This window comes from Felis catus, chromosome A1 (assembly GCF_018350175.1).
Source record: "Felis catus isolate Fca126 chromosome A1, F.catus_Fca126_mat1.0, whole genome shotgun sequence".
In the NCBI taxonomy this organism is placed as follows: domain Eukaryota; kingdom Metazoa; phylum Chordata; class Mammalia; order Carnivora; family Felidae; genus Felis; species Felis catus.
This window is the reverse complement of record NC_058368.1, coordinates 155,364,314-155,390,720: the sequence shown is the minus strand read 5'-3', so window position 1 is coordinate 155,390,720 and position 26,407 is coordinate 155,364,314. Positions and strand designations below refer to the sequence as shown.

General features: G+C 36.0%; 1 long non-coding RNA gene across 10 annotated transcripts in view; it reads left to right on the top strand.

Moving 5' to 3' along the window:
• LOC102899982 overlaps positions 1–26,407 on the top strand; it is a 149,247-nt gene that overhangs the window by 90,999 nt on the left and 31,841 nt on the right. For 8 of the 10 annotated variants that reach the window (XR_006583113.1, XR_006583121.1, XR_002744389.2 and 5 more), the window contains one exon: positions 7,389–7,524. The exons of the other annotated variants lie outside the window; for them this stretch is intronic. This is a non-coding gene — a long non-coding RNA (uncharacterized LOC102899982). The remainder of the gene's footprint in view (positions 1–7,388; positions 7,525–26,407) is intronic. 10 annotated transcript variants of the gene reach the window in all.

Below are 26,407 nucleotides of genomic sequence, written 5' to 3'. Positions count from 1 at the left end.
ACAGTAGATGATTCATGTCAGATGGTTCTTCAATAACATTAGGGGGGAAAAAGCAGCTGATGTATGGGATATTGAAGGCAGATTAAGTTGTTAATGTATATTAGTATATTCTTAATTTCCTTTTAATTGAAAAAGACATATTGACTTTAATTAGAACCATTTCACAGGAACTGTCAATTAGCACATGTCAAACTAGTTAATTCAGAACAGAATTCTTTTAATTAGGGTCTGCTTTCCTTTAACTATGGGGCCAATGAAATCAGCCTTTCCTTATCTAGATTTTAAATGTCTCTAAGACATATAATACAAATGTAGACTCTTATCTATTATTAGAAGCCCATATGGATAACATTAAAATGATGATGCTGGCATTGTTCATGCAGCACAAATCAGAGTCCCTTTATGACTGTTAGAAAAAAAAATGGCTTTGAACAAAGACTATTTTAAATACCAGATTTATCCTACTTTAAAGAGACTACAAAATTTATGACATGCATGTTCACATTTAAAGTATTATTTAATACGTCTGCTCAAATAAATGGGCCTATTCAAACGTTTTGTGTGTTCTATCAGCCGAAGACACATAAAACATTGTCAAGCCATACAGCAACATTTTTTCCTTAAATGAACTGTAATCAAAAAGGGAAAACAGACTGAATGATTTTTTTTTTTGCACAACATAAAAATAGCATTGTTAACTTTCATTGCATCCAAAGATTTAATACGAATAGTTGATACGGTGACTAAACCACTGGTATGAGCTAATGTAATCTTAGTAATCAAACTGTAAAATCTGAAACTTGGCTTTTTCTTGATGTAATGTTGTGGAATTGCAGCATGTTAGTTACAGTTGGCATGAGGATGGGCACGTAGAGTGAGTTTGCTGGGGCAGGACTCTATGGTGTTCACCTATGAAATAGGTATACTCAGTATTAAAAGAAGATTTAAAGTGGCATGTAAAAGAAAATTAATTGGAAGTCTAGCTTACTTTATCATGTAAGATTTAGCCGCTATTTTACTGAGTTAGAGTAAGCAAGGATTACAGAAGTCAATAAAAAAGAATATTTAATAAGCCAGTCTGGATTCCAAAGAGAATTATCTAGTATGTATCCTCATATTTGTTCATTTGTGGTAGGTACATTTAATGATAACTGTACTGTTCCTTACTAAAGTATGATGTAGTGTAGATGTCTCAGTAGCTGCATTTGTGACAGTCGAATTAAATGAATAATTGTTGTAATCTTCTAATTTTGATTAACAGGCGAAACAGAGTATACACAAAGATGAAAAAACAACCAGAAAAACCCTTTTCCTTCTAGAGTTGACCTCATTCTTCTGAACTGTTCTTAGAGGGACCTCAGCTCTCTACTGTGTGTTTGAGAGCCACAACTTACAGTTAGCATGCCCATATTTGTTTCAATCTGTAGCTTTTAATTATTTTTGGTGCCATATAGTCACTTGAGTCTGGGATAAAAGATATTAATCCTCTTCCCAGAAAATATACATAAGCAGACATGCACTAAATGTTCAGGGTGGGAAAACGTTATGAAAAATAATTTGGTACAGGCTGCTGAAAGATGGAACCTCAGTTTGATATAATTGACTACTTGTAGTGTTGCAGACCCTGTGCTTGGTCTGGGAAAATAGCAATGAGCAAGATGAGCAACCTTAACATCTAAGTAACTGTGACAAATTATTAACACATTTTCAGAAATTACTCTGTGATTATTACTTAAAAAAATTTTTTTTTAGTTTCTGAACTGGTTAAAAATTGACCTATATTTACAAATCTTGGACAAATTTTATATGTGACAAGATTGACAATTTTACATAAAAATTGCCTGAAAAATACAAGTATTGAAACAGTAGATGAGACTAATTTTATAAGTTTAATTCAACAGATTTTATTAATCATTTCCATCCTAATTATAATTCCATTTTGGTTAATAATCTTAGGTGATATTAATTAATGCTATAACTTTGATCCATTTTTTTGTTCTGTTTATTCACTTAAATTATATAATTTATAATAATTTATGAAGAAAGCATAAGGCATACTAATACAGTTTTACGAATTAGTCTTAAACTCTAAACTGTGTAAAGGATCTTGGGTGGGGTGCTAATTAATTTCTTGATTATCTTTGAGTCACTTATCTGTGCTATGCCAGGATTTAAATTCAAACAAACTTTTGAGTAATATCAACACGTGCAGAATCTGTTATTCCACTAGATAGTATTAATTCCTTTGTAACTTCAGAGGGGTCATTTGGGTGTCTGTGTGTGTGCATGTACGTGCACATGTTTAATCTTTGGGTATACTGTAGCACTGTTATGTATGTATAAAACATACTTGCATACTTAATGTGCTTTTAGTCCCACTTTTATCCTTGGTTGTCTCTAGCAGTTTAAATTGCCTTGTCTGTTTCAGGGGCACCTGGGTGGCTTAGTTGGTTAAGCAGCTGACTTTGGCTCATGTCATGATCTAATGGTTCATGAGTTCGAGCCCCGCTTGAGGCTCTGTGCTGACAACTCAGCACCTGAAGCCTGCTTCAGATTGTGTCTCCCTGTCTGTCTGCCCCTCCTCTCCCCTGCCCTCTCTTTGTCTCTCTTTGTCTCTCTCTTTCTCAAAAATAAATAAAGTAATTAATTAAAAATTGCCTTGTCTGTTTTACCTTTTGCAAAGTTGACCATTGGTGTATTTGTCAGCAACAAAAATTTTGGCCCTTGGAAATTTACAGGATACATGAGCCTTAACTTGGTTTAATCATCTTAATGGTATAGATAGTATAGGTTATATATATATATATTGATAAGAATAGGCAAAAATTACTCAGAGCATATGTTTTTGAATCCAAACCATAGCCTTTTTATTTATTTTATTTACTTATTTTTAGAGAGAGGGAGAGAGAGAGGATGCACGTGAGTGGGGTGGGGGGAGAGATAGAGATAGAGATAGAGAGAGAGAGAACCCCATGAGGGGCAGAGAGAGAGAGAGAGAAGTGAGGCTCACTTGGGGCTCGTGTTTTTACTTGAAACAGGGTTTGTGCTCACCTGAAGTGGAGCTCGAGCTCAGCTGAAATGGGGCTAATGCTCACCTTATAGGGGTTCAAGCTCACCCCAACTGGAATTTGTGCTTCCCTGATATGGGACTTGAACTCACCAACTGTGAGATCATGACCTGAACTGAAGTTAAATGCTTAATGACTGAGCCGCTCAGGTGCCCAAAACCATACCCATTTAACTCTGACTTGGTTAGCTGCATTTTAACAGATTATTTAAATTATTAGGAGCTGTGATTTCAAATAGCCTTATCCAAATAGGAAAATTATTGAAATCACTGGAATGTTTTATGTAAAGGGTTGTAACTTTCAGATGAAAAATCTGAATTGTTGGATTTTAAGAGTTAATTGGAAATTTTCTTAATTATTTCATCTACTTTTTGATCCTTAATCAACATCATATTGATTTTAATAGGGACTAAATGCACCACCCTGAATGTGGGATTTCTATACTCCATATGTGTGTAACTAGCCCCACCTCTGCAACCTCTGACATACACTTTTTTCTATCTATTGATAAACAGTTGTCTAACATATTAACTACATAATTTAGTAAATTTAATTTTTTTATATCTTGAGAGTGTGTTCATGTTATCTTTTGGAAAGTGACAGGGAGTTATTGTGTGTGTGTGTGTGTGTGTGTGTGTGTGTGTGTGTGTGTGTGTGTATGTATATATATGTAGGCAGCCAGTCTCAGGTTAGTTTGGTTCAGTACCACAAGTATTTATTAGGGACGCCTGGGTAGCTCAGTCGGTTAAGCGTCCGACTCTTGATTTTGGCTCAGATCTTGATCTCATGGTTTGAGTTCGAGCCTGCACTGGAAGCACAGAGCCTGCTTGGGACACTCTCTCCCTCTCTCTCTGCCCCTACCTTGCTCATGCTATCTCTCTCTCAAAATAAGTAAACAAACTTTTAAAAAATTAAAAAAAAATCAAAAAACCAAGTATGTATTAACCACCTCTTATTCAGAAACAGTTAATGTTAGCTACTATCTTGTTGAACATTAGTTAAAATGTTTATTTGCCTTATCCTTGACTATGTAGAATCTTGTTAAAAACTAATAATGTTCAGTAAATTATTAGTTGCCTTTTCAAAATTATTTAATACTTTATAGTTGAAATAGTTTTTTAATTTTATATATTTATTTTGAGAGAAAGCGAGTGAGTGAGAGTCGGGGAGGGATAGAGGGAGAGGGAGAGAGAGAGAATACCAAGCAGGCTCTGCACTGTCACCACGGGGCTCAATCCCACGACCCTGGAATCATGACCTGAGCTGAAATCTGGAGTCAGACACTTAACCGACTGAGCCATTCAGGCACCCCTATAGTTGAAATATTTTCAATACTATTATCTAGTGCAAGATGAATAATTCCATCGTTACAGTTAATAGTTTAATTTCATTCACTGGTATCATTAGGTGTTCTGGCATATGGAAAAGCTGGGTTCAAATTACAGTATCACTATTTACTAGCTTTATAAACTTAGATAAATTGCTAACTTCTGAGGTTCATTTCCCTCCCCTGAAAAATGGGTATAATAACACCACTTGGTAGTGTTGTATGGATTAAATGGAATATGTAAAGGGTTTAGCATCTTGTCTTTTACATACTCAGTAAATACTTGTTCCCAACCCCTTTTCAGTTTTGTTGTACTAATTGCCTCTACTGAGAAATTTATTGTTAAATAGATTTACTCCTATATGGAAATACAGATTGTTAACATGAATGCTCTACTAATTTGATAGTTAATAGATATTAACAGGGGAAGTTACTACTATCTTTGTTGCTTCAGGAGAATCCAGCTGATGACAATCACCTACTTGTGACCAACAGTCCTTTCTTCACTGTTTGTGTGAAATATATTTTATGACTATCACTAAGTGAAATGGCTTCTAACAAAAACCATTCGTTTATAATAGTTCAATGTAGAATATTCAATTTTTTTTGTAAGCTGTCTGCCCAGTGTGGGACTTTAGCTCATGACCCCAAGTTAAGAGTCGCATCTCTACCAAATGAGCCAGTCAGGCACTCCCAAATATTCTTTAATAGCAATATTAGCTCCTAAATATGTGAATAAGATGTATAAAAATAACCTGTAATTGTACCAACTAAAGGAAATCATTGTAAATATTTTGGTGTGTTTTATATGTATATGCTGAAAAATTTATTAGGCCATTACATTTTATTCATAATTGTGATTTAAATGGCTACACAGTATTCATTTTTTAAACTAAGTTCTTTTTGAAGTTTGCATTTTTTTCCTGCTCCACTAAGTTAGAATGAACATCTTTATATATATAAACTTTATATGCACTTCTTAGTATTTCCTTAGGATAATTCTTAGGAATAGAATTACTGATCAAAGAGAATTAACATTAACATTTGATATATATTAACCCAAGTTGCTTTCCAGAAAAGTGTCAATTAATACTCCCACTAGCCCCAAATATGACCTCCTGACAAAAGAATGAATTGCTTTTTGAATATACAGTTTGGCTAGTTGTTAAGTCAGTTGATTAATATATAGTTTTTGGCTAATTGATTCTTTCCTAATTGATTCAGTTTGGCACTAATTTAGGAAGAGTTCGAATAACATTATAATGACCCATGTGATCTTTCCTGGGACTTTCTAAAGATAGCTTTTAATTTAAAAGTAATGTTTAAAGTAACATTTGTTGTAAGTGGTAGCTGGTATGCCAATTTGACTTAGTCACATCTTGATTTTTATATGTGTTATGAGGTCTCTTTGGGGCTAATTTCTATAGCAATTTTTAGAGGAAAATGAGATTCTTCTAATGTGCAATTAAAGTATTTGCATTATTGGCAATATATAGGGAGAAACTTAAGGGTAAAAACCAGCTCATTTTATTTTGTAGAAAAATCAGAAATAGGAAAAATATGCTAACATGATTATATCTAATGAGGGAAATGTTCCATGCAGATGTCTTTTTTCTATTAATCCCTAAAATGACTGTATGCTTTTATTTATATGGGTAACATCAGATACAAACATGTTACTAGGAATATATTGCCACTTACAAAAAAGATACACAATATGAGTTTAGAATTTTAATAAATTCTCTTTTAAAGGTGATTTAAATCTTTAGATAATGTAAGATTTGAGATTTCAACAAAGATGTAATGTCTGTGTATGCTACTTCTGAGAGTTATTTAGATATTTTTTTTCTTGCTTAGCTGTGTTTACTGCAGCTTCTAACATAAGGGATTGAGAACTGGGTCCTGTATGATGGATCTTTTATGGGACACAGAGAAATATAATTTTATTTAGTTATATTTGAAGCCTCTATCTAGGCACACTGCAAGCAATATTATTCTTACTATTACATATAGATAACAAAGTCACAAGCTCAAGCTAACAAAAAGGGCATGTGAAAGGAAAAGAGACATTATTCTTGTTTTTGCTGTTGTCAGTAGGAATTTTTACATTTTCTTTGTACATGGGCAGCTTTTCATGTTTATTATACTACATTGATAGCACTGTCACATTTCATTAAGTTAACTCCAACTTAGTGAAAATGAGAAAAAGAATATTTTGCTGCTACTATTATTCTAGACTTTTTTTGCTATAAATACTTAACTTTTTTATAAGTTATGAGTTATTTGAGAATAAGTATGCTTTAAGGACATGTATTTTAAGCTAGATTAGGCTGCTAAATAAGCTAAATTTGGACCTCTCCCTTCATGCTTGGTAAATATGTTGTGGTATTAATACAGACAAATACAAACATTTCTTATATTCCGTACTTGTCATTTTTTTTTTTTTTTTTTTTTTACTGAATATATGTCAGTGAAGGCACAGCTTTGGTAAGGGGTGGGGAGACACATATACACAAATGATCCACCCTCTTGCACTGGTATTAGCATCCTTGGTCTTGAAACTAAGGAAAGCAGATAATAAAGTCACACTGGTAGCTACACATAGTTTATACAAACCCTCTCAGATTTGATAGTATTCTACACCTGAATGTACAATGACAGAGACAGGGAGTGTGGGTGTGGGGAATTGAAAAGAAACAGAGAAAGGTGTAGAGAATAATGGTCTTGCCTTTTGATTTTTAATTTGTAGAATTAACTTCTTTTCTCTTAAGTCTTGAACTTATGGTTGTAATTGGAGTTAATTTAAGCATAGTTACCAAAATAATGGAATAAATCGTTTCCGACTTGGTATCTTTTTGGTCGCCGAATATATTCATTAGCTGTAAGTAGGGCATTATGTCGTTTATAAATTTTAATGCCTTGTCATTTGTAAATATACCTGATATTAAAAAAAAAGTCCATTTCTCCTTATTTGGATTTTCTTTGCTCTCTAGGATTAATGGGAAAAACAGGAACTTCACTCTGAATTTCTCCTGAAATTTTAATTTAAAGTTTACTTTTTCAAGACTCATTTTGAATTACAGAGATCATCTTCTACCTGTAGCCTCTTTTGGGAGGATTTCCAAAAGAGTAAGTTGACTTTCCGGGATATGATACTTTGGGAAACATTTGGCTTAAATAATGGATGCTTTTATGTTGGCTCCTGCTAATGTGTTAGAGATTATTCTTCAAAGAGTCCAGTTGAATACCAGTGTCTTTTGGTGAGGGGTGGGAATACAGAATCATTTATAAGCCTGATGGTACTATTTGTCAGTTTTCTTTTTCTTTTTTAAACTTTAATAGGCATCAGGATCAACTTAATAAAAAAAGGTAATGTCAGGCTTAAGATTTTAGCAAATACATTTTGGTGGATATTCCATGAGTTTTTTAATGGAATGTGAGGATAAAAATCAAAGATGTTGATTGTTTTTGTATAACCTGGTGGCTATAGTTAACAATATGACATTTCTACTTTAAAATATGTTAAGAGGATAGATCTCTTGTTAAGTGATCTTAGGACATAACAACAACAACAAAAAAAAGACACAAGAGAAAACTAGGGAAGTTTTAGAGATAATAGATATGTTTATAGTATGTTGATAGTGGTGATGGTATCAGAGGTGTATGCATAAGTCCAAACTTATCACAATGTATACATTAAATATGTGCCATTTTTATATGTCACTTATAATTCAATAAAGATTAAAATGCATGTTGATTGTATTTTAAAGATATACTCTGGAGAAGGAAGAGAAAAATACTAAACAGATGACGTCATAAAGCATTCAGTTCTTGATGTAGGAGTTTGTGAAAAGGAATGGCTTCATGATTCTTTGTTTCATTCTGTTGCCTTCATGATGAGTACTTGATACTGCTAATAATGATATTGGTGTATTCCTTGGCATTTAAAGGAATAGCAAATATATTCTTTACATTAGAAAGCTTTTCTTCTGCTGAGGCTACTGGTTCACAGGAAAAAAAACCTCTTGAGTATAATCTACAAATGAAAAACAGTTGATGACAGGAAGCAAACGTGGAGGAGGTAAACAGATGGTGAAGAGATGGCAAAAGTGGGTAGACACTGAGAGAGGAAATATTAGAGGAAGGAAGATGAGGGAGAATGGGTGGGCTTAAAACAAAAGAGAGTGATTTTTCTCCTTTTGGCTTAGGCCTCAACCAACTGTGTCCGGGCTTTCTTCCTCTTGCATCTACCCTGATGATCACCCTCCAGCTATTAAAATCACTCTAATTCTGGTGCTAATCCAGTTCCTCCTGACTTTTTACCTTTGCATCCACAGGTATCCTAAGTTCACATGGCCACCATAACTATCACTGGGCTTTGTTTTCCTCATTCCGTTGTCATTTATTAGGAAGCCTTCTTTCTTTCTTTCTTTTTAAATTTTTTTGTGTTAATTTATTTTTGAGGGAGAGAAAGAGTACAAGCAGAGGAGGGGCAGAGACAGAGGGAGACACAGAATCCGAATCAGGCTCTAGGCTTTGAGTTGTCAGCACAGAGCCTGATGTGGGGCGTGAACCCATGAACTGTCAGGTCATGACCTGAGCTGAAGTTGGAGGATTAACCAATTGAGCCACTCAGGTACTGCTAGGAAGCTTTCTTGAATATTCAAGTATTTCCACTTAGTTAATGAACAGATTCACTGTGAATAATAATGCAGTGTCACTTTATGTATGCCAGGTAGTGTTCTAGGCTCTGGATATAAAGAACTTAATGAGTTGAAGTCTCAATTCCCATTGAGCTTATGTTACAACACATGAATAAGTATATATTTGAATTGCTTTGGGGAGAAAAAAATGCAAATTAAGGGGGTAGAGAATCACAGAGTATGCTACTTTAGAAAGGGTAGTTAAGGAAGTTTTGTCTGTGGAGGTGATATTTAAGCAGAAATCTGAATGATGTGAGGGAACAAGCCATAGGAGTTTCAGGGCAGTATGTGCTTGGTGAGACAAGTGCATAGGCTTATGTTTGATGTCTTCAAGGGTCAGCAAGAAGTGCAGTGGATGGATGGGGAGAATGGTAGGAAATGAGGTTAAGAATCAGGCAGAGGCTGATCATGAAAAGCCTGATAGACCACAGTAAAGTTCTTGGATTTTATTTTAAGAGTGATGAGGTGGATTCACTCCATGCTAGGGGTATCTTCTCAGATGAGAGCAGAGCTGCAAGGTATCAGAATTCTTACGCACTTACCCAGTTGCATTTGTTAATATAAATACTGTAGTAGAAATGGGAAATGGTTGTTCAGGACAGCTTACGCTGAGTCTGTTTTACCTTCAGAAGAGGACTACAGTACCGTAATGAGATAGGTGACTGTTCTCCTGGGAAGGTTTCAGTGATAAATTCTTCTAGAGGCCAGTAGAAGTGAAGTCAGTGGTAGCCAATCCAGCAAATATTTTTGCGGGCTTATTAAATATCAGACACTGTGCTGGTTGCTTTTGCACATGTTAGGCTGTGCAGCAATTTGTCCCCATTTTACGGATCAGAATACGAAAGCTCAGAGGTCCTATTGTGCCACAATTGCTGTAGTTATTCGGTTGAGTATCTGAATATTCATACTAAAGTAAGGTCCTTGCCTGAATTGCTGGGATTAATTGCAACAATGTAGATCTGGGTATTATAGTTTTAATCAGACAATGTGCTGTTAAATTTCTAAGACTATATTAAAGAGGTAATTAAAAGTCTTTTACTTTAAAACACATACTTTATAATTTTCTGGAAATTAAAGGACTATGTATGTGGTCATTTTGGAAAAATTAGAAATATTTGTTTTTTACTATGAATAATAGCAAAATTATGGAAAGAGCCCAAATGTCCATCAACTGATGAATGGATAAAGAAAATGTGTAATGGAAGATTACTCAGCAATCAAAAAGAATGAAATCTTGCCTTTTGCAACTAGAGTGTATTATGCTAAGCAAAATAAGTCAATCAGGGAAAGACAAATATATGATTTCACTCATGTGAAATTTAAGAAAAAAATCAGATGAACGTAGGGGAAGGGAAGGAAAACTAAAATAAGATAAAAACAGAGAGGCAAACTATGAGACTCTTAACTATCGACAACAAACTGAGGGTTGATGGAAGGGAGGTGGGTGGGGGGATGGGCTTGTTGGGATGAGCAATGTGTGTTATATGTAAGTGATGAATCACTAACTTCTATACTTGAAACCAATACTACACTATATGGTGACTAAATTGAATCTAAAAAAAAAAAAGAAATACAATTTTTAAAATGCACATACCCATATACACATGCTGTGACCGCCTCTCTGCTTCCACCTTGTAAATACCTCAGATTAACACTTTTCCCAATGTAGAAAGTGGATTCTGGTGGTACTGTTATTGTATTTATTTAAATAGTTGCAGAATGAGTAATTTTACTCATTGTGTTTAGTGTTATCAATTGTTGGGGCTTGCCCTAAGATAGTTTATTACTTTCAAATGAGTTTGAGAAACTTAATAAATGTGTTTGATAATTCAGCGTATCTAGTGAAATTGTTACAGAAGCCATCCGAAGAGCTTGGTTCTGTAGTCTCTTTAGTAGTGATTTGAAGTCTTATACTCTGGTAGCCTACCTATAGGGCATGTTACTAAATCTAATATTTATTTGGTATAATTCATGTAAAGAAAGAACATAAAATGTGTCCCCCCTTCCCGTCATAACCTCCCTGCTTACAGCCGACTGTGGAAGTATATCTCAGTCTACAATGTCACATGTTCAAGGGATACACTTTTTGTTCTTTGTTTGAAACTCAGTTTCCATTTTGAGCTTCCATTTTGTCCAGGTGACTGAAGTTTTAATCTTGATGAGGAGTGTCTTTTTCCTTTTCTCTTACCTCTGCTAATTCTTGGATTGGGGTGGTGGGTCCTACTACACATCTTCATCTTTCCACAATAGTGGCATTTGTAGAAATGTTAGTCCTTCATTTTGTTTTTGAAGTTACTTGGCCATCATAGGTTGCTGCTCATTCCTCATTCACACCCACAAGGTATTAGCTAGTAAAATAACTTCTTACAATTTCCATGCTAATGACAACACTGTAATCTTTCTGTCGTCTCCAGACTTTAATAAGATATGGAGAATTCTGTGAGACTGCTCCTTGTCTCAGCTTTGCTGGGCCTGAGTGGGGCCTGGGAAATTCTGAGGATAATATCTCATTTGCCCCTTACAATTATCCAACCAGTTCTGTGGGATCTTCCTGCCTCCCTGAGTCTGTACCTCGGAAGTGGGACGCAGATTGCCTCTGTTCTCTTGTAAGAACAATGTCTAAATCTATTATTCATTTTACTCTTCTTTTCCCCATTCAAGGATTTTCATCAAGTCTAGAGGGTGAGAAAATCTTTTGTCTTTGCTCATTTTGTTTTTAAGGTGTTCTAAATCTGTTTTCTGTCCTAGATGTTGCACATACGTGGGCTGAATTTGACCCACAGAAGTTCATTTTACTTGGGTAATATTTTAAAAATGGGGAAAATTCACATAAAAATCTGAATTTCCAGATTTTTTTTTGATGGGGCGGGGTGGGGGGGGGGAGAATGATTTGGCAACATTGGACCCACATTTCTATATGATAAAAATCGGTTGGAGGTGAATAGTGGCTCTTTACAGCGTTTGCTCATTCCAGTCCCACTTCCTTGTTTGTTTTGTGTTACTCACCTGCCTGACTTGGTTAGCATATGTTCTGAATCCTTCCCATTATTCTCAAGGCCCAGGATTTTGGAATTCACATGTTTGGAAAAAGACTCCTTATTTCTGCTTTCTGTTGTCATTGCTTTCCCTTAGGCAAGGTGAGCCTATCTACTACTTGAATGGAGAAGAATCTAAGAATAAGGGAAAAAATTGGCTAGTATATAAAAAATGTTAAACTACTAACATAAAGGGTAAACTACTAAATAAAGGATATTATAAGAATTTTATTTTACTTATTTTAAAAAAATATTTATTTTGAGAGAGAGAGAGAGAGAGAGGGTGCGCACATGTGAGCAGGGGAGGGACAGAGAGAGGGAGAGAGAAAACCCCAAGTACACTCCACACTGTCAGCATAGACAATGCCGGGCTCAAACTCACGAGCCATGAGATGGTGACCTGACCCAAAATCAAGAGTCAGTGCTTAGGGGTGCCTGGGTGACTGAGTCAGTTAACCATAAGAGTTCAGCTCAGGTCATGATCTCTCAGTTCGTGAGTTCAAGCCCCACAGCGGGCTCTCTGCTGTCAATGGTGGAGCCTGCTTCAGATCTCTGTCTCCCTCTTTCTGCCCCTCTCCTGTCTGGGTTCTCTCACTCTCTCTCTCTCAAAAATAAATTAACATTAAAAAAAAAGACGCTTAACTGACTGAGCCACTCAGGTTCCCCTTACTTTACTTATTTAAAAATGTTTTGGGGCACCTGAGTGGCTCAGTTGGTTAAGGGTGGGACTATTGATTTCATCTTTTATCAGGATCTTGCAGTTCATGAGATTGAGCCCTGACAGCGCAGAGCCTGCTTGGAATTCTCTCTCTCTCCCTTTCTCTCTGCCCCTGCCCCTGTTCTCTGGAAATAAATAAATAAACTTAAAAAAATGTTTTTTCAAGTTGATTTTTAAAATTCAGCTTTATTCAGGTATAAGTTATATAAAGTTCACCACTTGTAGAGATATAATTCAAACTGGTTTCCAAAGTGATTGTATCATTTTACATTCCCACTAGTGATGTATGAAGGTTCACCTTCTCCATAGTCTTGTTCTCATTTGGTGTTATCAATGTTTTAATTTTAGTAACTCCAGTAGATATGTTGTATCTAGTTACATACATCTCATCATGGATTTATTTGCATTTTCCTGGTAATTAATGATGTTGAGCATCTTTTCATATGCTTATTTTCTATTTGTATACATATTTTTGATAGGTGTCTGTTTAAATCTTCTATTTAAAAAAATATTGAGTTGTGATTCTTGAGTAATAAGAACTCTTAAGTATTATGGATTAAAATCCTTTATCACATTAATCTTTTGTTAAGTATTTTCTTTCATTTTCTTAATGGTCTTTTGAAAAGCAAAAGTTTTACTTCTGATAAAAGCCAATTTGCTGATTTTCTTTTTTTACGGTTCATGTCTTTTATGTCCTATCATAAAGGACTGAGGGGCCCTTAACTGAGGGTCACAAGGTATGTTTTCTTCAAGAAATTTTATAGTTTTTGCTCTAACTTTTATGTCTACAGTCCATTTGGGGTTAATTTTGTAGATAGTGTGAGGTAAGGGTAGAGTTGCATTTTTTTTTTACATGTGACTATGTGGCTCTTTTTGTTAGAGACCACTCTTTACTTATTGCATTAATTTGATGCATTGATAATTAGTTTATCATAGATATATGCTTTTTTTATTAAAAAATTTTTAATGTTTATTTATTTTTGAGGGAGAGACAGAGCATGAGCAGGGGAGGGGCAGAGAGAGAGGGAGACACAGAATCCAAAGCAGGCTCCAGGCTTCACACTGTCACCACAGAGCCCAATGTGGGGCTTGAACTCATGAACTGCGAGATCAGGACCTGAGCTGAAGTCAGATGCTCAACTGACTGAGCCACTCAGGCACCCCTATCATAGATATATTCTGATTTATATTCTGTATCATTGACATTTATGTCTTTCTTTTAGTTGGTATTAGTTAGACCATCTTGGCTCTCATACCTTTAATGTAAGTGTTGAAATAAAATAGTGTAAGACCTCTAACTTTGTAGGTTTGTTTTTCCTTTGTCAAAATTCCTTTAGTTATACTATATAAATTTTCATATAAATTTAATTAAAATATTATTTAGTAATGTCTGTCCTCAACCTGAGGCTTGAATGCCCAACCCCAAGATCAAGAGTGGCATGCGCTACTGAGTCAGCCATATATATGAAATATAAATGTTGTATGAATTTTAGAATAAGCATGCCAATTATTATAAAAAGGTTTACTAGGATTTTTTTAAAATGTAATTTATTGTCAAGTTAGCTAACATATGGTGTATACAGTGTATTCTTGGCTTCAGTAATAGATTCCCATGATTCATTTTTTACATACAACACCCAGTGTTCATCCCAACAAGTGCCTTCCTCAATGCCCATCACCCATTTTACCCTCTGCCCTCGCCATCAACCCTCAGTTTGTTCTCTGTATTTAAGAGTCTCTTATGGTTTGCCTCCCTCTCTGTTTGTAACTATATTTTTCCCCTTCCCCCATTGTCTTCTGTTAAGTTTCTCAGATTCCACACATGAATGAAAACACATGATATTTGTCTTTCTCTGGCTGACTTATTTCACTTAGCATAATACCCTCCAGTTCCATCCATATTGTTGCAAATGGCATGATTTCATTCTTTCTTATTGCCGAGTAGTATTCCGTTGTATATATATACACCACATCTTCTTTATCCATTAGTTGATGGACATTTGGGCTCTTTCCACAATTTGCTCTTGTTGACAGCACTGCTATAAACATTGGGGTACCCAATGCATCAGCACTCCTGTATCCTTTGGATAAATTCTAGTAGTCCTATTGCTGGGTCATAGGGTAATTCTATTTTTAATTTTTGAGGAACCTCCATACTGTTTTCCAGAGTGGCTGTACCAGTTAGCATTTCCACCAACAGTGCAAGAGGGTTGCCGTTTCTCCACATCCTCGCCAACATCTGTAGTTTCCTAAGTTGTTCATTGTAGCCACTCTGGTGTGAGGTGGTATCTCAGTGTGGTTTTGATTTGTATTTCCCTGATGCTGAGTGATGTTGAGCATCATTTCATGTGTCTGTTAGCCATGTGGATGTCTTCTTTGGAAAAGTGTATATTCAAGTCTCCTGCCCGTTACTTCACTGGATTATTTGTTTTTCAGGTGTTGAGTTTGGTAAGTTCATTATAGATTTTGAATACTAATCCTTTATCTGATATGTCACTTGCAGATATCTTCTCCCATTCCATGAGTTGCCTTAAAATTTTTTTTAATGTTTATTTATTTTTGAGAAAGAGAAAGGGGGAGAGAGAGAGAGAGAGAGAGAGAGAGAGAGAGAGAGAGAGAGAGAAAGCAGGGGAGGAGCAGAGAGAGAAGGAGACACAGAATCCGAAGCAGGCCCCAGGCTCTGAGCTGTCAGCACAGAGCTTGGTGTGGGAGCTGGAACTCATGAACTGGGAGATCATGATCTGAGCCAAACTTGGATGCTTCGCCAACTGAGCCACCCACGTGCCCTCTGTTAGTTGCCTTTTAATTTTGTTGATTTTTTCCTTTGCAGTGCAGAAGATTTTTATCTTGATGAGTTCATTTTTGCTTCTATTTCCCTTGCCTTCAGAGATGTGTTGAGTAAGAAGTTGCTGTGGCTGAGGTCAAAGAGGTTGTTGCCTGTTTTCTAGGGTTTTAATGGTTTCCTGTCTCACATTTAGGTCTTTCATCCATTTTGAGTTTATTTTTTGCCTAGGGTCTAAGAAAGTGGTCCAGTTTTTCTTCTGCATGTTGCTGTCCAGTTCTCCCAGCACCATTTGCTAAAAAGACTGTCTTTTTTCAATTGAATATTCTTTCTTGCTTTGTCAAACATTAGTTGGCCATACATTTGTGGATCCAATTCTGGATTCTCTATTCCATTGGTCTATGTGTCTGTTTTCGTGCTACTACAATACTATTGTGTGATTACAGCTTTTTAATGTCTGGGATTGTGATGCCTACAGCTTTGGTTTTCTTTTTTTTTTTAAATTTTTTTTTTAACGTTTATTTATTTTGAGACAGAGAGAGACAGAGCATGAACGGGGGAGGGGCAGAGAGAGAGGGAGACACAGAATCGGAAGCAGCCTCCAGGCTCTGAGCCATCAGCCCAGAGCCTGACGCGGGGCTCGAACTCACAGACAGCGAGATCGTGACCCGGGCTGAAGTCGGACGCTCAACCAACTGAGCCAGCCAGGCGTCCCTGGTTTTCTTTTTCAACATTACTTGGCTATTTGGGGTCTTTTGTAGTTCCATACAAATTTTGGGATTGTTTGTTCTAGCTCTGAGAAGAATGCCAGTGCAATTTTGATTTGGATTGCATTGAATGTGTAGATTTCTTTGGGTAATACCGACATTTTAACAATATTTGTTCTTCCAATCCATGAGCATGGAATGTTTTTCCATTTCTTTGTGTCTTCTTCAGTTTCTTTCATAAGTTATCTATGGTTTTCAGCATACATATCTTTTACCTCTTTGGGGCAGTTGTAAGTGGGACCAATTCCTTGATTTCTCTTTCTGTTGCTTAATTATTGATGTATACAAATGCAACTAATTTCTGTACATTGATTTTTTATCCTGCGACTTTGCTGAATTCATGTATGAGTTCTAGCACTTTTTTGGTGGAGTCTTTTGTGGTCTCCATGTAAAGTATCATGCCATCTGTGAAAAGTGAAAGTTTTACTTCTTTGCCAATTTGGATGCCTTTTATTTCATTTTGTTGTCTGATTGCTGATGCTAGGAATTCCAACAGTATGTTAAACAATAGTGGTGAGAGTGGACATCCCTGTTGTGTTTCTAATCTCATGGGGAAAGCTCTCAGTTTTTTTCCCATTGAGGATGATATTAGCTGTGGGCCTTTCATATATGGCTTTTATGATGTTAAAGTATGTTCCTCCTATCCCAACTTTCTGGAGGGTTTTTATTAAGAAGGATGCTATATTTTGTCAAATGCTTTTTCTGCATCTATTGACAAGATCATATGTTCTCATTCTTCTATTAATGTGATGTATCACATTGAGTGATTTAGGAATACTGAACCAGACCTTCAGCCCAGGAATGAATCCCATTTGATCATGGTGAATAATTCTTTTAATATACTGTTGAATTCGATTTGCTAGTATCTTGTTGAGAACTTTTGCATCCATGTTTATCAGGGATATTGGCCTGTAATTCCCCTTTTTAGTGGGGTCTCTGTCTGGTTTGGGATCAAGGTAATGCTGAGTAATGGAGAGTAAGTCCAGAAGTTTTCCTTCCATTTCTATTTTTTGGAACAATTTGGGAAGAGTAGGTATTAATTCTTCTTTAAGTGTCTGGTAGAATTCCCTGGAAGCCATCTGGCCCAGGACACTTATTTGTTGGGAGATTTTTGATAACTGATTCAATTTCTTTGCTGGTTATGGGTCTGTTCAAATTTTCTTTTTCTTCCTGTTTGAGTTTTGGTAGTATTTGGGTGTCTAGGAATTGTCCATTTCTTCCAGAGTGTCCAGTTTGTTGGCATGCAATTTTTCATAGTATTCTCTAATAATTATTTGTATTTCTGTGGTGTTTGTTGTGATCTGTCCCCTTTAATTTGTGATTTTTCTCTCTTTTTGAGAAATTTGGCTAAGGTTTTATCAGTTTCATTTATTCTTTCAAAAAACCAGCTGTTAGATTCATTGATCTGTTATACTGTTTATTTTTTATTTTGGATTCTATATTGTTTTTTTCTGCTCTAATGTTTCTTATTTCTCTACTTATGCTAGCATTGGGGTTTCTTTGCTGCTCTGCTTCTAGTTCCTTTAGGTGTGAGGTTAGGTTTTGTATTTGGGATTTTTCTTACTTCTTGAGATAGGCCTGGATTGCAATGTATTTTCCTTTTAGGGCTGCCTTTGCTGCATCCTAAAGGTTTGGACTTTCCTGTTTTCATTTTCATTTGCTTCCGTATATTTTTAAATTTCTTCTTTAATTACGTGGTTGACCCATTCATTCTTTAGTAGGATGTTCTTTAACATTCATGTATTTGGAGGCTTTCCAATTTTTTTTTTTTGTGGTGATTTCAAGTGTCATAGCATTGTGATCTGAAATATGCATGGTATAATCTCAATCCCTTTATATTTATTGAGAACTTTTTTGTGACCCAAAAAGTATGTGATCTTTTTGGGGGAATGTTCCATGTGAACTCAAGAAAAATGTGTATTCTGCTGCTTTGGAATGAAAAGTCCTGAATATATCTGTCTAGTCCATCTGGTCCAGTGTATCATTCAAGGCCATTGTTTCTTTATTGATTTTCTGTCTAGATGATATGTCCGTTGTTGTAAGTGGAATATTAAAGTCACCTACAATTACAGTGTTATTATCAATAATATTGCTTATGTTTGTAATTAAGATACATAAAAATATATATGTGTGTGTGTATGCACACACACATATATTCTTTCAAGTTAGAGGCATAAACATTTATAATTGTTAGCTCTTCTTGATGGACATACCCCTTAATTATGATATAATGCCCTTCATCTCTTGTTACACTCTTTAGTTTATTTTTTTTTTGAGGATATATTTTTATTTTTTTATGAATGCAAATATAACATACTTTTTATTTTTTTTATTATTTATTTATTTATTTATTTTTTTTAGATTTTATTTTTTTTCAATATATGAAATTTATTGTCAAATTGGTTTCCATACAACACCCAGTGCTCATCCCAAAAGGTGCCCTCCTCAATACCCATCACCCACCCCCCCTCCCTCCCACCCCCCATCAACCCTCAGTTTGTTCTCAGTTTTTAACAGTCTCTTATGCTTTGGCTCTCTCCCACTCTAACCTCTTTTTTTTTTCCCTTCCCCTCCCCCATGGGTTTCTGTTAAGTTTCTCAGGATCCACATAAGAGTGAAAACATATGGTATCTGTCTTTCTCTGTATGGCTTATTTCACTTAGCATCACACTCTCCAGTTCCATCCACGTTGCTACAAAGGGCCATATTTCATTCTTTCTCATTGCCTTGTAGTACTCCATTGTGTATATAAACCGCAATTTATTTATCCATTCATCAATTGATGGACATTTAGACTCTTTCCATAATTTGGCTATTGTTGAGAGTGCTGCTATAAACATTGGGGTACAAGTGCCCCTGTGCATCAGTACTCCTGTATCCCTTGGGTAAATTCCTGGAGCAGTGCTATTGCTGGGTCATAGGGTAGGTCTATTTTTAATTTTCTGAGGAACCTCCACACTGTTTTCCAGAGTGGCTGCACCAATTTGCATTCCCACCAACAGTGCAAGAGGGTTCCCGTTTCTCCACATCCTCTCCATCATCTATAGTCTACTGATTTGTTCATTCTGGCCACTCTGACTGGCGTGAGGTGGTATCTGAGTGTAGTTTTGATTTGTATTTCCCTGATAAGGAGCGACATTGAGCATCTTTTCATGTGCCTGTTGGCCATCCGGAGGTCTTCTTTAGAGAAGTGTCTATTCATGCTTTCTGCCCATTTCTTCACTGGGTTATTTGTTTTTTGGGTGTGGAGTTTGGTGAGCTCTTTATAGATTTTGGATACTAGCCCTTTGTCCGATATGTCATTTGCAAATATCTTTTCCCATTCCATTGGTTGCCTTTTAGTTTTGTTGGTTGTTTCCTTTGCTGTGCAGAAGCTTTTTATCTTCATAAGGTCCCAGTAGTTCATTTTTGCTTTTAATTCCCTTGCCTTTGGGGATGTGTCGAGTAAGAGATTGCTACGGCTGAGATCAGAGAGGTCTTTTCCTGCTTTCTCCTCTAGGGTTTTGATGGTTTCCTGTCTCACATTCAGGTCCTTTATCCATTTTGAGTTTATTTTTGTGAATGGTGTGAGAAAGTGGTCTAGTTTCAACCTTCTGCATGTTGCTGTCCAGTTCTCCCAGCACCATTTGTTAAAGAGACTGTCTTTTTTCCATTAGATGTTCTTTCCTGCTTTGTCAAAGATTAGTTGGCCTTACGTTTGTGGGTCTAGTTCTGGGGTTTCTATTCTATTCCATTGGTCTATGTGTCTGTTTTTGTGCCAACAGTCTTTAGTTTAAAATATAGTTTGTCTGATATAAGTATGGCTATTCCAGTTTTCTTTTGACTTCCAGTAGCATGATAGATGGTTCTGCATCCCCTCACTTTCAATCTGTAAGTGTCGTCAGGTCTAAAATGAGTCTCTTGTAGACAGCATATGGATGGATCATGTTTTTTTTACCCATCCTAATGCCCTGTGTGTTTTGATTGGGGCATTTAGTCCATTACAGTCAGAGTGATTATTGAAAGGTATGGATTTAGTATCGTGTTATCTGTAGATTTTGTGCTTATGGTGATGTCTCTGGTCCTTTGCAGTCTTTGCTGCTTTCCGCTCACGGATTCCCCTTAGGATATCTGGCAGGACTGGTTTAGTGGTCATGGACTCCTTCAGTTTTTGCTTGTCTGCAAAAACCTTTATCTCTCCTATTATAAAGGATTCTTGGCTGCATATTTTTCCTATTCAGCACAGTGAATATTTCTTGTCACTCTCTTCTGTCCTCCCAAGTTTCAGTGGACAGTTCTGCTATTACCCTTATGTGTCTACCCCTGTAGGTTAAGGACTGTTTGTCTCTAGTGCTTTCAGAATTTTCTCTTCATCTTTGTATCTTGCCAGTTTCACTATGATATGTTGTGGTGAAGACCTATTCTTTTTGAATCTAAAGGGAGTTCTCTGTGCCTCCTGGACTTGAATGTGTGCTTCCTTCCCAGATTAGGGAAGTTCTCAGATATAATTTGTTCAAATAAACCTTCTGCCCCCCGCCTCTTCTTCTTCTGGAACTCCTGTGATATGGATATTATTATGTTTCATTAAATCACTTAGGTCTCTAATTCTCCTCTTGTGGTCTAGTATTTTCCTATCTCTCTTTTTCTCAGCTTCATCATTTTCCATAATTTTATCTTCTCTTTCACTTATCTTCCCCTCTGCTTGCTCCGTCCTTGCTGTTGTTACTTGTAGTTTACTTTGCACCTCTTTTACAACATTTCTTAATTCATCGTGATTATTTCGTAGGTCCTTGATCTCTGCAGCAATAGATTCTCTGCTGTCTTCTATGCTTTTTTCAAGCCCAGCTATTAGTCTTGTGTCCATTATTCTAAATTCTTGTTCAGATATGCTGTTTATATCTGTTTTGAGCAATTCTGTGGCTGCCATTTCGTCCTGGAATTTCTTTTGCAGAAAATTCTTTTGTTTTGCCATTTTAGCTAGTTTCCTGTCTTTTACATGTTTTAATAGCGTGTTATGTGTCCTGCACCTGTGAGTAGTACTATATTAAAAAGTACTACTTTTTAATACTGGCCCTTCAGAAGGTGTTTTTAGAGTGTGTTACATGCTCACTGTTGTATCTCTGGTTGCTTTATCTCCCTAGTGGTGGTTTGGACCTTCCACCAAGTGCGCTTTGATTTGTTCATTGAAGTAACTCTCTGTTCCTCCAAGTTGTCTTCGTGGGCCCCTGGATAAGTTTCTGTCACTCTGTAGTACAAATTCCTGGAATTTCAAGTGTTTTGGCCTCCATACTGCTGTGTTTGAGGAGTGAGGGAACTTTGCCCCCCCCCCCCCCCCCCCATCATGTTGACTTCTCCTACTGGGATTTTCATTAGGGAATTGTATCAAATCTATAGATTAGTTTGGGGGAAATTGGATCTTCTCCATAAATGTGGTATATCTCTTAATGTATGTAGATTTTTAATTTTTATCAGCAGTTTTGTAGTTTTCAGTGTACAGATCTTTCACACATTTTGTTAAATTTATTCCCAATTATTTCCAATTTTTGTTGCTATTAAACAGTGTTGCTTTGTGAATTTCAGTTTCCAATTGTTTGTGGTATGTAGAAATACAGTAGATTTTTGCATGTTGACTTTTAATTCCATGACCTTATTAAATTCACTTATTAGCTCTAGTAGTTTTTGCTGTTATTATTTGTTTTTTGTAGGTCCCTTACATAAATAATAATACACATGCCATTTATCACATGCCATTTATTGCAAAGGCAGTATTACTTTTACTTTCTTTTTTTTTTAATTTTTTTTTTCAACGTTTATTTATTTTTTTGGGGACAGAGAGAGACAGAGCATGAACGGGGGAAGGGCAGAGAGAGAGGGAGACACAGAATCGGAAACAGGCTCCAGGCTCTGAGCCATCAGCCCAGAGCCTGACGCGGGGCTCGAACTCACGGACCGCGAGATCATGACCTGGCTGAAGTCGGACGCTTAACCGACTGCGCCACCCAGGCGCCCCTACTTTTACTTCCTAATTTATCTGCCTCCTATTATTATTTTTCCCTGGGAACTCTAGCACAATGTTGACTAGAAGTGTTTAAAACATGCATTCTTGCTTTGTTCCCAATCTTGGGAATAAAAAATTCAGTCTTTTTCTCATTGGTATGACTTTTTCCCCTAGATTTCCATTATCAGTTTGAGGAAACTCTTTTATTTCTAGTTTGCTGTGTGGTTTTATTTACGTTTATTCTGTTCAGGATTTCTTGAGCTCTCTGTATCTGTGGATCGATATTTTTCACTGAATTTAGAAAATTTATGGTGATTATTTAAAAAAATATTTTTCTCTTCTCTCATTTTCTTCTGAGACTCCAATTACATGTATATTAGTCAGCATGATATTTTCCTACAGGTATCTGAAGCTGCATTCATGTTTTAGGGTCTTTTTCTATTTGTGCTTCATTTGGGATAGTTTTGCTGTCGTCAAGTTCACTGGGGTGTTTTGTTTTGTTTTGTTTGTTTTTTGTTTTTTGGTGATCTCTGTTTTGTGATTTATCCCACCTAGTGCCATTTTCATTTCAGATTTTATAACTACCAGTTCTAGACTTTTAACTTTTTAAAAAGTATGTTATATCTCTTTTCTTCAACATGTTCATGTTTTCCACTACATTCTTTAACATACGGAGCATATGATAGTTGTTTTAATCTCATCTGCTGATTCTACCATCTCTGTCACTCTGTTGATTTTTTTCTCTAGGTTTTGATGGATTGCTTTTTATCTGGTTATGGGCCATGTTTTCCTACTTCTTTACTATCTGATTGATCAGATGCCAGACATAATGCATTTTATATTTCTGGGTGCTGGGTTTTGTTATATTCCTTTAAAGAATATTGGACTTTTTTCTGGATGTAATTGAATTACTTAGGATCAGTTTTACACTTTTGTGGTTTGGTTTTGAGTTTTGTTAGGGCTTCCAGAGAAGCCTTATTCTAGCTGTTAGTCTCTCTAACTTAGACTCACTAAGTTAGTCTCATTGCAGACTACTGATACTTTATGTTTTAAATTATCTCTCTACTCTGACCTGTATGAACTATTCTTAGCTCAGTGAGACTATGAGAATTGTTTGATGTGCTGTTTTTTTTTTTCCCTTAGCTTTGAGGAGTTTTACTTCATCCATATGTAGATAAATATTCAGCCAAAGATTTGAGGAGACCCTCTGCATATTTTCAGAGCTATCTTTCTGTTTAGTTACCCCCTGCCCCCAAAATTCTAGATGTGTCAAGATTACCCAGATGCCTCTATTTATCTCTTAAGCTAACTGCTTTAAGTCTTATTTGGATTTACTGTCTCTGCTCTTAAGCCTGGAGAATGCTTCCAGGTAGTAAGGGCAATTGGAGGGTTCATCTAGTTTGTTTGCCTTCTTTCAGGGTTTACAGTTCTATGCTGTCTGTTACCCAGAGTCAGAAAGCTTTTGTTTTATGTATTTTATCAAGTTTTCTAATATTTACAATTTTAGGGCAATTTTCATAGAAGTTAATCTTTCATGGATGGGAGTTAAAGTGTTGTCAAATTGTTTTAAGAGTTTTGTTAATATTCTTCAAGAGTAACTGTGTTATTATCATTTTTGTACTTTTGATAAAACTATAATTGAATTTTAGGGGTGCCTAGGTGGCTCAGTTGGTTAAGCATCCAACTTTGGCTCAGGTCATGATCTCAGGGTTCATGAGTTTGTGCTGACAACTCAGAGCCTGGAACCTGTTTTAGATTCTGTGTCTCCCTCTCTCTGTGCCCCTCCTCTGCTCACACTCTGTCTCTCTCTGTCAAAAATAAATAAACATTAAAAAAATTTTTAAAAAATCTTTGAATTTTAGCAGTTATAATGCCTTCCATGCTATAGTATAGTTAATTGCTTTAAACCAGTATATTTTAAAAATAGAAACAGTTTTTACTTATCTTTAAAATTGAAGACAAATGGTATGCATTACATGAAACACTAGGTAATTTAAAATTAATTTACAGGGATCTTCGGAATGCATTATGTGACTTTTGAGTCACAGTAAAATTACCTTACAATTGTGTAAATAAGTGTCAATAAAGTCTTTTCCTTCAGAAACTTCAGCCATAAGCAAAGTAGAGAGCTCATTGCCCTCAAGTGTACTTAATTATGTCAAAATTATGTGTTGGTTAAGTTAATATTTAAATTACTTTGTATTGGCTGAGTATACACCATGTGCTTGTAGGGAAAAGGAAAGTATTATTCTGAAATGTGTTCAGTGGTAGGGAGAAGCCAATTTAGAATTAAAATTTGTTGTAGTCATAATCAAGAAATGACTATATATTATACATTTAATTCACCAAGAATTCTATAGCTGTCAGTTTTCTTCAAAAACCTTCGAGGGGTGCCTGGGTGGCTCAGTCAGTTAAATGTCTGACTCTTGATCTCAACTCAAGTCTTGATCTCAGGTTTGTGTGTTCAAGTCCCATGCTGGTCTCCACACTGGGTGTGAAGCCTACTTAAAAACAAAAAACAAAACAAAAAAAAAACCCTTCTTAAAACCTTTTGTAAATTAAATTTAGATAGTTTTTTTAATATGGTTGCCAGGTTGTCATCATGTTGTTAATCAGTTCAGATTTTCAATTTGTTCCTATTTTCTAATGTTTATTTATTTTTGAGAGAGAGAAGGGGTAGAGAGAGAAGCAGACAGAGAATCTCAAGCAGACTCCACACTGTCATCACAGAGCCTGATGCAGGTATTGAACTCACAAATTGTGAGATCACAACCTGAGCCAAAACCAAGAGTCAGATGCTTAACTAACTGAGCCACCCAGACACCCCTGTTTCTATTTTTTAAAAAAGGAGTTATTGGTGATTCTGCCTTAACTAGGAATGTTTTTTTCTTATTTGTACTTGTATCTTTTTAAAAAATATTTTAAGTTTTTAAGTCCAGTTAGTTAACAAAGTGTTATATTAGCTTCAGGAGTACAATATAGTGATTCATTACTTCCATACATCTCCCTGTGCTCATCTTGACAAGTGCGTCATCTATTTAACCCATTCTCCCACCCACTTTTCCTCTGGTAACATCAGTGCTCCATAATTAAGTCTTTTTCTTGATCTCTCCCTCCCTCCTTCCCTCTCTCTCTCTCCCTCCCTGCTCCCCCTCCCTCTCTCCCTCTCTCCCTTCCTTCCTCCCTCTCTCCCTTTCCTCTCCTATTTTTTCTCTGTGCTTGTTTTGTTTCTTAAAGTCCACACATGAGTGAAATCATATGGTATTTGCCGTTCTCTGACTTACTTATTTCACTTAGCGTTATACTCTCTAGCTCCATCCATGTCATTGCAAATGTCAAGATTACATTCTTTTTTATGGCTGAATAATATTCCACTGTCTGTGTGTGTGTGTGTGTGTGTGTCTGTGTGCATACACATATATATACCACATCTTCTTTATCTATTTATCTATCACTGGAAGCTTGGGCTGCTTCCCTAATTTGGCTGTTGTGTATAATGCTGCAATAAACATAGGGATGCATATATACCCCTTTAAATTAGTGTTCTTGTACTGTTTGGGTAAATACACAGTAAAGCAATTGCTGGATCATAAGGTAGTTCTATTTTTATTTTTTTGAGGAACTTCCATACTGTTTTCCACAGTGGCTGCCCCAGTTTTCAGGCTTACCAACAGTGCACAGTTGTTCCTTTTTCTCCACAGCCTCGCCCAACACATGTTGTTTCTTGTGTTGATGAGTTTAGCCATTCTGACAGTTGGGAGGTGATAACTTACTGTGTTTTTGACTTACATTTTCCTAGTGGTGATGAGCATCTTTTCATATGTCTTTTGGACATCTAGGAGTATTTTTTAAACTACTTGACTATCCTCTTACTTAAAATATTTGCTAGGTTATTGCATTGACTTGTGACTGATACAGGTAGAAAATAAAAAATGCAGTCACTTCATTAGTATCGGAGAACACAAAGATCAGATTTACAAATTGTTTTACAAAACACTAATGTCCTAAAACATGTAAAGAAGTTTGTTAA